The sequence below is a fragment of the Zerene cesonia genome, chromosome 22 (genome assembly GCF_012273895.1).
Source record: "Zerene cesonia ecotype Mississippi chromosome 22, Zerene_cesonia_1.1, whole genome shotgun sequence".
Lineage (NCBI taxonomy): Eukaryota > Metazoa > Arthropoda > Insecta > Lepidoptera > Pieridae > Zerene > Zerene cesonia.
Genome location: NC_052123.1, coordinates 562,293 through 574,517, shown reverse-complemented (window position 1 = coordinate 574,517; position 12,225 = coordinate 562,293). Strand labels below are relative to the sequence as shown.

The 12,225-nt window shown below is 33.0% G+C and overlaps 1 protein-coding gene across 2 annotated transcripts in view; it reads right to left on the bottom strand.

The window, feature by feature from the left end:
- LOC119836123 (neural/ectodermal development factor IMP-L2-like) overlaps window positions 1-3,475 on the bottom strand; it is a 43,729-nt gene extending 40,254 nt beyond the window's left edge. For both annotated transcript variants that reach the window (XM_038361379.1, XM_038361377.1), the window contains exon 1: window positions 3,141-3,475. The gene's annotated coding sequence lies outside the window, so the exon portion shown is untranslated. The remainder of the gene's footprint in view (window positions 1-3,140) is intronic.
- Between the last annotated feature and the right edge of the window lie 8,750 nt (window positions 3,476-12,225).

The window sequence follows — 12,225 nt, the reverse complement described above, 5'->3', positions numbered from 1 at the left end:
CTCTAAGTAATTATGATTCATATTTTATCATTTTAATAATAAAATCGGAATGAATGATTTGTTATCATTTTATCACCTATGTTCAAATGGTGAACGCTTCACGAACGAATCTAGAAGACCTGGGTTTGATCCTTGACGTAGCGGCATCAGACTTAACACACACCCCACGGGACATGGGGCAACATAATGAAATATAATTAAAATAGTAATAATAAATAAAGTAAAAAAACTAAAAAAACTTGACTTTATACAAATTATACGTAAATTATTTAAACCTGGCGATTGTATCCTGATTATGAATGAAATAAACTAATTAAATTATTGTATTGTCACTGATCCTTGATAAGTGTACAAAGTTTGAATTAAATCTGATTGATGTGGGTCTAAGAGTCGGTTACATACAAACATACAGGTGAAGCCAACAGCTAGTTATAAACGCTATAAATTACATCAGTTTTAAATACTATATTTATTACAACAACTTAATTTCTTAGACGATAAACATTTTAAGAATGCAACAGTTACGGTTAATAACTGACTATATACGTGACCAATTGGACGATTATAAAATATAATACATTTTATGTGGATTAAAAAATTCTTTGCAGATTCTTGCGGATTCATTTTAATATGTACAGTACTAGCTTTTGCCCGCAGCTTCGTACGTAAATTCGGAGTAGATCAATGGATGTTATCTAATATATAAAATTCTCGTGTCACAGTTTTCGTTGCCATACTCCTCCGAAACGGCTTGACCGATTCCTCTGAAATTTGGTAAGCATATTGGGTAGGTCTGAGAATCGGCCAACATCTATTTTTTATCCCGATATTCCTACGGGATGCGGACTTACGCGGGTGAAACCGCGGGGCGCAGCTAGTCTAATATATAAAATTCTCGTGTCACAGTTTTCGTTGCCATACTCCTCCGAAACGGCTTGACCGATTCTTATGAAATTTTGTGCTTATCCGGTATCTATGAGAATCGGCCAACATCTATTTTTCATCCCCCTAAATGATCAGAGTAAGGTAGAACAGCGTTTTCCGGGTGCAGCTAGTTATAAATATAAAATCCTCTTGAATAACTCTATCTATTAAAAAACCTCTTCAAAATCTGTTGCTTAGTTTTTGAGATTTAAATATACATAAGAATATAGGGACAGATAAAGCGACTTTGTTTTATATTATGTTGTGTTTAGATATACTACCTTCTGGTACAGTGGTTGGGAGAAATGGTTATGACGCTAGCGGTAGTATGTTCGGTTTCTGCTTTTACGTGAAGAAAGAAATTTCGTACGTAGATAGCTGGACATTTGGAATAACATATAGGCAACTTTTTATCCCGCTATTCCTACGGGATACGGACTTACGCGGGTGAAACCGCGGGACGCAGCTAGTTCCAATTAAAAATCTATGCAAAAAACAGTTTCTTCAAACGAAAATAGAAAGTAAGTTAATGAATATATTTAAATGGAAATTTAATTGATACTTTAATGTTAACTTAAGTACTATTTAAACTGCAGTTACGTTGATCTTGAAAGGCGAATCAGACGTTCTTATTTTTTTAGCCAAGGTTAGCTGTCTAGACTTTCGAAATACCTATAAAGCTAGCACAAAAAGTGCTCGCGATTTATATACAACTGTTGCTGAGTTATCTTTCATAATATCTTCGTATAAGTTTATGAGGTAGTCCCATTGCCTTGTATAGGTAGCCTATTTAGGTAGCCTACCAGATTGAGTTAGGATCTGGTATGAAGTATTGATCTAGACATCTTTATCTTATATCTGCTTTGCGAGTAACTAGGATGTTGGAGATTTTTAAGTTCGATAAAAAATAGATTTTTTGATATGGTTTATATCTATTACTACATTAAGACTAAAAATTAGACTTATTTTACTATATTTTTTTTTACTTCGACATTTATTTATTTACTCTTAAAATTTTTAGTCTAATAATAGTGAAAATATAATAATTGCAAATGCCTCAGGGTCAGAATTCTTACCTATTACACACTTCTATACGAATAATATAAAGCTGAAAATGTTGTTTGTTTGAAGGCGCTGGTCTCAGGCACTACTGGTCCGATTTGAAAAATTATTTCCGCGTTTGATAGTCTATTTATGAAAAAAGGCATTTATGTTAACACGTGGGTGAAACCCCATGGCATGGCTAAATAAAATGCATTCCACACTTCCATTGTATATTAAAAAACACAAACGAAAAGTTATATAAAGAAACTATAAGATGTTATAGATCTTTCGTTCAAAAAATACTATTAAACACTAAGAATTTTTCAAATCGTTCCTGAAGTTAGCGCGAACAAACAAACAAACTACTACACTGCTTACTTCTTAATCTCTTATAGAATATGTGCATAACTTTTTTCTTATGGTATCAAACCCAAGGTAATAGTCATTAGAGAGGTTATTATATATAATTCGAGTAGGTTACCACGCTAACCAGATCGTCCAATCTCTACTAATATTATAAAGCTGAAGAGGTTGTTTGTTTATTTGAACGCACTAATCTAAGGAACTATTGGTCTGTTTTAAAAATTCTTTCAGTGTTAGACAGTCCTTTTATTGAAGAAAGGCGTACCACGGGCGAAGCCTGGGCGGACTGCTAGTATTCATATAAAATCTAACACAAATTTATTTTCTTATCTCATGACGTCATAAATTAGATTAACATTCTGTTCATCTGAGGAACGAAGAAGGGTGAAGCAAATATTTGCTAATCAGATCTCGATGAAATTTGCAACAGAGATAGGTTATATCCCGTTCCTTATCTACAAAATAGAGTAAAAGCACAGACTAGTGAATAGTTACTACGTAATAGTACAGTAGTACAAGTACTCTTAAGTATTCTGTGGCAATAGTAACAAGTTTTCCTCTTTATTCTAGAAATAATCAAGTAACTATTTAACAGAACGATTAAAAAACATTAAAACAAATTTCAAAAAGTAAATAAATTACGAACATAGATATAAACGTTGTATAAGTAGAAAACATTTGAACAAACTGTCCGTTGAAACAACCGTGTTAGGGGCGTTGCAAGCAACAGCGGTAATTATTTAAAATTGTAACTGTTTCTTCAAAGTTATTATAGTATCTTTATATCAAGAATTATAATAAAACCTTACCTTGAAAATACACGTGGTTAATACTGCTTACACTTTTCACTCAAGATTGTTACTTAATAGCGAAATACAGATAATGCTGTATTCGGATAATTTTCATTTTGTTTTCGAAAAAAGGTTTTACTGCCGACACGTGGTCACAGAACTGAGAATCTGAACTGGCACGGAGTAATGTTTAAAAAAATAAAACAATAGTGGCGGCGATTTCGAAAATCGAATGTTCCCGCTGGAATACGAAATAGTGACGTGTGCGTTCGGAAGGAAGTATCGATAACTTTTTTCGTATAAACGCCCGCGTGCGCGACCTCGAATGTCGCGTTATGTACTGAAGGTAAGGTATCTTTATCAAACGTAACTGACGTTTGCAGCTTAACTTTAAGAATGTAATAACATTATTCTGAGTAGTGTTGCATTTTACTGTCATATCGATTCTTTATTGCGTCAGCTTAAGTTTTTGTATGTTATAACGTTTTATGGTGTTTTAGTATGCGTTCAAGTTAATAGTATTAATGTACTGTAACGTTACAGTGTGTAACTTTTATTTATTGATTTATAGTTTAATTTTAATTAAGGCTATGATAATGTTTTTTGGATCTTCAAAATGACGCACGCACTTTCTTTGACGGAATGTGGGACATGATCGTACATTCTGGAAAATTACAACAACCTCACAGAAGATTGGTGTTGGAGCGTACGTGACTGCACCTGATTTGATTTGTAATTACCAATTATCTCTATCCAGATCAAAAAAGGGTAATATTGACCGTTATTTTCCATAAGGAAGTAGATAATCCTACTAACATTATTAACGCGAAAATTTGTAAGTATGTTTGAATGGATGATGTATGGATATTTGAAGTCTGAATTATCACTACTTTTTAACCGGGTACAGTGTACGGTACGTACGTGGGCGAGTGATGCCGCGGGTTCCAGCTAGTATATGAATATTTAGCTGACACAAAATGTTTTTTTACTAATGCACACTTGTTTGTGTAAAAGGGCATAAAATAGATAAACCTTAGTTTTATAATACAATTACATGTTTTTTTTACATAATCTAAATATATAATACGAAAACATTATTTTAAACCAATATCTTGCTATACTATTTGGATATAGCTGGATACCGGAATGGAACAAAACAAAGAATTGAATCATTCGACAGCCCTGAACGTCAAATTAGGGATATCCTGTACACTAAAGCAAATTCCTTCCTACATAATAAAGCAGTCATAATTTTACATAATACATTAATTCTATGTATACATATACGTAATATTAAGAAAAAATCCATGCATATTAGATTCATGTTGGTATAGAAGTTTCAGAGAAGTAATTATTTACTTCCAAACTGGCATTGACATTGACATTGTGAAACATCGAAGAATGCTTCCACAATGGATTGAAGGGGAGCCAGGGTAATTACTCCACGAATCTAGAGAAGCCCTTAGTACCTAACTTTATTAGGAAGTCTCAAATTGACGTGTTCCGTTGATATATATGACGACATCGTTACAATGTTAGCGGGAATGCTATGAGTGGCCTTCAATGTATTCTACAATTGAGAGAATTTGAGTCTCTTATGAATTCTTTCATTACCTTATACCGTGTATATATTTTAAACACGGAGAAAGAATGTATGGATGTATGTTTAGTGTATAAGTAACCTTTACTCCATTATCACATGAGTGACGTCAGGGGTCCCAGCTAGTGAATATATAAATCTTTATTAACATGTATTAATCATTATCATTAGCCGTTTCTGTTGCTCACTTACTACCTGAATAAATAGCCGCTCTGCTATTCGTAAGACTGTTTAATCACTATGCAAAATGTCATAAAAATTCGTCCCACCGTTCTGGTATAATTAAAATAATTGCTTGTACAACAATAATTGCGAAGTTGTTTTACACTGACCTATGACTGGTATAAGAACTTAAAGGAAAAAATAAGATTAAACGTTAAAGTCTTGTTCCTAGAGCGAATCATAATACTCAAAGTAAAAAGTAAATATTTATATGAAATTCAAACGATAACAAATGTAACTAATTGTCTTACGACAAACAAATGTTAATATCCTACGTGAAAAGGATCTGTCGTGATTAAACCATTATTAGCAATTTAAATAAAGACAGAAGAATTTAATCAATATTGGCAAGTTTGATCAATGATTCCAATATAATCAAATGTTGTTATTTTCTCCGTCCCCTTTTATATAAATTCAATTGTTTATCCATTTATTTTGAATACGATACAATTAAAATATTCCTGTTATATTAAATTATCGACATTTCTACATCACTAGCGAGCACGTAACAAGGGTGTGTCATGACGCCATTATCTCAAAGATAAAAACGCGCGTACGCGTAAATTTTATTCAAATTAATTATCTGCTAAGTTACATTAAACATTAGATTTCTTATCATTACAAGTTAAAACTCATAGTTATTTTGTTAGAATTAATTATCGATTATAAATTTACATCACTATTTTTTGACACAGTTAATAAGGTGGTGCAATAATAGTTTTAGAAATGTGTCTATTTGAAAATTAAAGAAATAGAAAAAATTTGATTGTGCTGTTAAATTATCAACATATTTAAATTTATTTTAATGCTTTTATAATAACAATAAAAATATAATAAGCATTATTAATACAGGAACAATATTAAAAATAATTTTAACAATTGCGATTTCATTTAATCCTATCCCTACTAATATTATAAACAACATATTACAAGTATGGATGGATGTTTGTAACTCACACGCGAAAACAGCTGATCGTATCTGAATGAGATTTGGTACAGAGATAGATTATAAATGAATGAATACCGCGCGAGTGAAGCCGCGCTTTACAGTTAGTATATAGAGCTGATGAGTTTATTTGAACGCGTAAATCTCAGGAAATACTATACCGATTTCGGAAATTGTTTCACCCTTGCATATTTGCGTGATCTCTAATTACTACAGGCTATATTTGTACCACGGGCGGTGCTGGGGTGGACCACTAGTATAAAAATATTGAAACAGTACAATAAAATTTTAAGAACACTAAATTAGTTATTCATCAAAATAAAATAGATTTTTATTACATATCAAATAAACACTCACAGTAATTATAACAGATCGAACAAATAATGTCAAGTTAGCTTCCACCCGCGGTGTCACTCGCACGGTGATATGATGTGTTTTATCCAGATCTGTTCAGCCGTTTTGCGTAAATAGTCTAATAAAAATCTATCAAAAATCTTTTATTTTATAATAAATGAATAATAATAAATGTGTTCTCAATTCAAAGTCCGTTAAAACCATTTCTCATGTCCGTTCGTTTTATACAAAAACCTACGGAAATGATAGATTTCATTCCGCATTGTAATTGCAATAGACTTTGATATAGTGTTATTTCCTACAGCCATTAGAAGAATATCATAATTATATCTCTCAGATACACAATTTCAACCGACTTCAAAAAATGTTATCAAGTGGTGTTGGCAGAATATCAGCGTCAGGGTCCCATTGACTCTGACATCTGCTGAGCCAAGACCCTTTTTAAGAACACAGTGCACATTTGTCTCCGTCCGGTTTTTTCCTCTGTGTGTTAATTTTTCTCTGTTTAATTGTCTTATTTTGTAATTGTCATGTATTTAATGTGTTCTTTTAATAAACTTTTAATCTATCTATCTATCTATTTTATCAATTCGACGGTATCATTTGTGTTTGTTACCTCGTAACTCATTACTGGATGAATCGATATTTATGATACTTTTTCAGTTGAAAGCTGGTGCCTCCCGTGTGGTCCCATTTTGGTGAAGACCTGACTATTTCAAGGTTTAGATTTTTGTTAAAAATATCCTACAAATATTATAAATGCAAAAGTTTTTAAAGATGTGTGTGCGTTTGTTGCTCTTTCACGCAAAAACTACTGAACCGATTGCAATGAAATTTGGTGCGTAGACAGCTGGACACCTGGAATAACATATAGGCAACTTTTTATCCCGATATTCCTACGGGATACGGACTTACGCGGGTGAAACCGTGCGCAGCTTATAAGCGGGTGACAAATATTTTATAAGTATTTGTTTGTTTCTTTTCAACACTACTCAACGGCTCAATAAATTTACATGCTATTTTAAAGTGAGATAGATTACAAATACATAGATATTTCGAGTTTCTTTTACTAGCGATATTAAAATAACTAATTAAACGGTTTAGTACAATTTGAGGTCTGGGTTATAATTGAAATGTAAACGTCAAAGTGACAACCCTACACGTGGCTAAATAAATGTCATATACGTTAAATTAGCGTATACGTATGAAAAAATTCCTAGGGCTGCCAAAATTATATTTGTTCACCGAAAACTAAATGTTTTTAAAGGCCATATTTTCATATTTATTATGCTACTATTATAAACTCGAAAATTTGTTAATATGGATGTATGGATGTATGGAAAAAACAGGTGAGTTTTTATTCGAGAACGGCAACTATGGGGTAAAAGCCTCGGGACTGTATTTTGTTTGGGTACGCGGCCGCAGCCGGGGACGGGAAACTAGTATAAAATAAATAAATAAGCTTTAGTGGCAACCCTAACTTGAATAAAGTGATAAATATTATTTCAGTATATGTATAATTAGCACTTATAAAATATATGTAAAAACAAAATATAAAGATACATAGACTGGAAGTATCTTGTAAAGTTAATCCTTACTAATATAAACTAGCTGCGCCCTGCGATTTCACCCGCGTAAGTCCGTATCCCGTAGGAATATCGGGATAAAAAGTTACCTATATGTTATTCCAGTTGTCCAGCTGTCTGCGTACCAAATTTCATTGCAATCGGTTCATTAGTTTTTGCGTGAAAGAGCATCAAACACATACACATCCTTACAAGCTTTTGCATTTATAATATTAGTAGGAAGTAGGATGTTCATGGTACGGGTATGCTCCACACCCCACAAGGGTACACGAAACTTCTTAAACTAAATTTATGACATAGATTTATCAATGGGATCTCATAATACAAGACAAGTTTAAGACATTTATACTTATGAGGACATATGTCACTTAAATGAGATCTAACTAACTTAATTATAAACTTGTTTGTTATATAAGTTTACATTTTTTACTTGGTAGTTGGGATGAAGGGATGGGAAGGGATGAAGCTGGGGCAGCTGCTGGTAATTGCTTGAGCCTTGGCAAACAGATAGGGCTGAGTTCGTGATAACAATGCCTAATATCTTAGTCTGAATTAAGATCCATTAGTTAGGTTATTCTTGGTGTGTTAGTACTTAATGAGGATTTACTTTAAGCTTAGTCTAGTCTCGATCTTTAATAGCTTGATAATCCTTAGTATTAGTTGGATCCGTCTAAGGTCTAAGTGTGTGAAAATATGACCTATATATGATAATGTAGTTATCTATATGCTAAATTTATATAAAATCGTACCAGCACTTTACGAGATTTTACAAAACAACAAAAACTAGGTCAAGTTCTACTGCGAGAGGACTCGTGTTACTAAGCGAGAGCACTAATAAATTGAAGTGCAACTGAAAAAAAATGGTCACCCATCCAAGTTACAGCCGCGCCAACGCTTGCTTAACTTCGATTTTTTATACTTTGATGTTATAAACAAAAATTGCTGCGATGCGACTCGAAAGAAAGACAAACAAACACACTTTCGCATCCTACTAATCCTACTAATATTATAAATGCGAAAGTTTGTAAGGATGTGTATGTGTTTGATGCTCTTTTACCCAAAAACTACTGAATCGATTGCAATGAAATTTGTACGTAGATAGCTGGATAACTGGAATAACATATAGTTAACTTATTATTCCGATATTCCTACGGGATACGGACCTACGCGGGTGAAACCACGGGGCGCAGCTAACTCTTCTTACTAATATTATAAATGCGAAAGTTTGTAAGGATGTGTGTGTGTTTGTTGCTCTTTCATGCAAAAACTACTGAATCGATTGCAATGAAATTTCGTAAGTAGTTAGCTGGACAACTGGAATAACATATAGGTAACTTTTTATCCCGATATTCCTACGGGATACGGACTTACGCGGGTGAAACCACGGGGCGCAGCTAGTAATGAATATATATAAAAATGATTCCCTATTTCCCTCGGTCACGTCATCACGCGTGAACGGCTGGACCGATTTCAAAAATTCTTTCACCATTAGAAAGTTGAATTTACACTCAGTAACATAGGCTATATATGTACCACTAGAGAAACCAGGGCTCAGTATCATATATTTTCTAATTATATAAAGCTCGCGAAATCAAAAAGACGTCTGTATCCTGACTGAGACTTATTTTCCATCCGAGAATCGAACCCAGGATTTCCCGGTTCAACAAGCATTTACCACTATATCAAAGAGGCAAGTGCCGGACAAAATTATCTTAAACTTATTTATTGAATAGCGACTTAACAAACTAATTGGGTCTTTTATTACACCAATAATGTTTTCATTAACACGTATTGAACCCCACTGTCTCTAATCTTGTAACTGCGGGGCGCCTTGTTATTCTATCAGGGTGTTAATAGACTGTTTGTTATATTTTTTATCATAGTTTGTGTTTATTAGATTCAAAATTCAAAGATTTCAAATTCAAATTAAATTTTTTTTAAATCAATCACTTAACCTAACCTTATAGCTAAGTACATCACGGCGGCAGTACAAATTGGTATCAAACAATTAAGGTTCAAGACAGATTCTTTGCTAGGTTACGGAGTAACCTGTATTAAAGACTAGCTGCGCCCCGCGGTTTCAACCGCGTAAGTCCGTATCACGTAGAAATATCGGGATAAAAAGTTGCCTGTATGTTATTCCAGTTGTCCAGCTGCCTACGTGCCAAATTTCATTGCAATCGGTTCAGTAGTCTTTGTGTGAAAGAGCAACAAACACACACACATCCTTACAAACTTTCGCATTTATAATATTAGTAGGACTAGTAGCATATCAGTACCTTCCCCATATCATTAATATAGTACAATGTTATTAAAACTCAAAAGATGGATGGAGGTAGTTATATAATGTTATTTGTACCATGCCTCAGCCCCCCCCCACTTACCGTACCACACAGTAACATTTCGCATACTACCTACTGTATCCGATTTTCTGTCTGTGGGTATGCTACTTTCACAACGAGCTTGTCTCATCCGTGCCGATGATACTATGCTACTGTCTTTCCAACCTGGATCCGGCCGTGTTGATACAGGATTAAAATTTTAAGTCTATTAAGATAACCATTGTCTTACAATACTTAATATATATTACTAGCGGCCCGCCGCGGCTTCGTCCATGGTATATATGGCCTAATGCCTTCCTCAATAAATAGGTTCCTGAGATTACTGCGTTCAAACAAACGAACAAACTCTTCAGCTCTATAATACTAGTATATCTATACTAGTGCTACTGGTGAAAAGTTTTTGAGTTTATCTATCACAAACACCAAAAAAAAACTTTCTTTATAATATACTTGCTGTCCCCCGCGGTTTCGCCCATAGAACATATTATTTATAGCAAACGAAAAATAATTATTTAGAACAAAAATACAACAGCGCTATCAAACTGTCAGATTAAATACAAATGCAAGGCAAAATCCGATTAAAAAAAGGATTATAAAAAACGGTTCACCCGTTACATACTTATGAGGTAACAAAGGCAAAAAATATGGTCAAATCGATTTTCCTTCTTTTTTGAAGTCGGTTGGAATATACAATCTAATTAAAAACCTCCGTGTTACCATCGGTTTAAACTGAAAGTTCTCTAGTTTTACCCAAGCATGCAAACAGAGACGATTTTAACAAACACAATCAAATTTGCGATTGGAATTTTTATGTCTTTAACCAAATCTTGAACCAACTTCATAAAACCGCTGAAAATGCAACGGCAAATACTTTTTCCATTTACGCTGCATTTTATATTTCCCCAGTATATATTTTCATAAAATCAAAGTGAGTTTTGTTTTAATTAAGTTCGCTCCACAAAATATTTCGATGCGACATTTTAAATTGAAAAGCGAGTATACTGCTAGCAATCTGTGAATCAATCGAGTCCCAAAAAATTGTACTTTTAAATTTTTATTTGAAGCCTCGTATCGGGTCACACGAGTTTATCTCAAACTCAAGTTCGGACTCAAGCTTGAGTTGGAGTTGTACGACTTCATTAATCCTGTTTAATCCTCGTTTGTTTGTTCGTACTTATATCAAGATGTAGGAAGGGCAGAGGTAAGAGGGCTAAGATCGTGTCATAGGGTTCTTTGAAAATTTTAGGGATAATAAAGTTTCGAAACATTATAATAATAAAGTATATAGTTAATCATAATTATTATTATGAATGTTTAATTGAGAAATTTTGAAAGAATAGAAAAAATTTTTTGATCACGAGGCAGGATGAGGAGGAAAAAATTTTTTCTATTCTTTCAAAATTTCTCATTTATAAAGCATTTCAATGCTATAAAACTAAAAATTAAATGTTTAATTGTTTGAATGTTCGCTACGCAAAAACGCCTGAATTTAATTTAATTTTTTCTGTATTTAAAGTAATATTATAAATGCAAGAGTGGTGAATGCATGGATATTTTAAAAATGTCACGGCAAAATGGCGGACGGAAATCAAGTTTATTTTATAAAATTTTGAACTTTTATTCTAATCCTTTATAATTAACCCTTTTCAGAGGTATTCAAACATAATCCTTCAAAAATAAATGTTCATTTTAAATGTGATTAGATGATTATTTAATCACACACACAGGTACAAAAGATTCTGGGTTTACAAAACTGTTTTGCAGTTTTTACATTATTGACGTATAACTCAAATATACAATACAAATTGAATATCATTTCAGAATATAATACAGAAATATATTTAATCATTTATTATTATACAACAGACATACTATCATGTCAATTTATTTCGTTAAACTATCATTTATCAGTCTAGGTTATAGAAACCTAGGTAATAATCTAGTTCTTATGAGCCTATAGGTTAGAACTGAATCAAAGCTGTATGCACTAACGTTCCGCAGGACTCCAATTATCTAATTTAACTGAATAGTGTCACTGTGAGATACCTATATA